The 1,296-nt window shown below is 58.7% G+C and overlaps 1 protein-coding gene across 1 annotated transcript in view; it reads left to right on the top strand.

The window, feature by feature from the left end:
- Window positions 1–1,059, top strand: part of LOC110391945 (endogenous retrovirus group K member 5 Gag polyprotein-like) — a gene marked incomplete in the record, with an annotated part of 6,388 nt that extends 5,329 nt beyond the window's left edge. Inside the window, 1 exon segment of the mRNA XM_021383901.1 lies at window positions 315–1,059.
- Between the last annotated feature and the right edge of the window lie 237 nt (window positions 1,060–1,296).

The raw sequence follows: 1,296 nt of genomic DNA, 5'->3' as shown, positions 1-1,296 counted from the left end.
GTCTTCCTCCTCCTGGTGGTCATTGGATGAAGGCTCGACGTCTTCCTCCCCCCCTCCTGGTGGCCGTTGGATGAAGGCTCGGCGTCTTCCTCCCCCCCTCCTGGTGGTGGTTGGATGAAGGCTCGGCATCTTCCTCCCCCCCTCCTGGTGGTGGTTGGATGAAGGCTCAGTGTCTTCCTCCCCCCCTCCTGGTGGTCGCTGGATGAAGGCTCGACGTCTTCCTCCCCCCCTCCTGGTGGTGGTTGGATGAAGGCTCGACGTCTTCCTCCCCCCTCCTGGTGGTGGTTGGATGAAGGCTCGACGTCTTCCCCCCCCCTCCTGGTGGTGGTTGGATGAAGGCTCGACGTCTTCCTCACTCTGCCCTTTTCACCCCACTGCTGCTTTGCAGAGTCACTCCGCCTTCGTCCAGCTCCTTGTACCGCTCCCTGCTGAGAACGGAGTTTCTCCGAGTTCCTTTTCTCACCTTCCCTTCCATTCTGCTTCCCCCAGCCCCATGCAATAGCCAACCCTTCGACCGTCCTCTCTAACTCCGATGAGAGAACACACGCAGACGATAACGGTCAACAATGATGTGTTTGGAGGAGCCTGTTTGGTGGACTAGGAGCGTGGGCCCTCCGAATGCTTCAAGCGATGGGTGCAGTGCTCCTGGGGTTCGTCTGCGTTGTCTTTTGCTCGCCATGCTTAACGCGATGTGTGCAGCAGTGAATGATGGAGCGAGCTTTTGATCAGCGTATGGAATATCGTAGGCTGCGTCAACGCCTGTAGTTTTAGGACAGCTAGCAATGCATCACTCTATCACCCGCTCTTCCTTTTCTCCTCCATGTAGAGTTTTAATAATAGACAGCTTGGTTAGGAAACAGGCGTAGAGGTGTAGGGAATTTGCGATCGCGCTGTAACGGGGCAAAGCTTTTCCAGGCACGGGGAAGGGGGAAGATGGAGCAGGCGGCGAACCAAGCGTGCGGGATGTGACGCGACAGGACCTCCCCTGCCTGGCGTGTGTGGGCGTAGACGAAGCTAACGAGGCTGTGTAAGCCACAATAAACGCCCTTTTGCCGTTCACCACGTTGGTGCGTGCGTGTGAGCGGGGAGCTGGCCTGGGGTAGGGTCATTGCGAGCAGAGGCTGACAAGTGGAATAGAAGGGAAGCGGCGGGTGCATCGCCTCGGTGTGACCGCTGGGTGGCGCTGCTGAGCCACGAGCTGCGGGGCACCCACCCGACCCGGGGTGCTTCGTTCTACCGTTAATTCTATCGTTAACCTCGGAGATTCCTCCCGGGGGAGGTGCACCGTGCCCGGAA

The sequence above is a fragment of the Numida meleagris genome, unplaced genomic scaffold, assembly GCF_002078875.1.
Source record: "Numida meleagris isolate 19003 breed g44 Domestic line unplaced genomic scaffold, NumMel1.0 unplaced_Scaffold662, whole genome shotgun sequence".
NCBI classification, from domain to species: Eukaryota; Metazoa; Chordata; class Aves; order Galliformes; family Numididae; genus Numida; species Numida meleagris.
The sequence above is the reverse complement of the archived record's forward strand: the minus strand, read 5'-3'. Positions and strand labels throughout refer to the sequence as shown.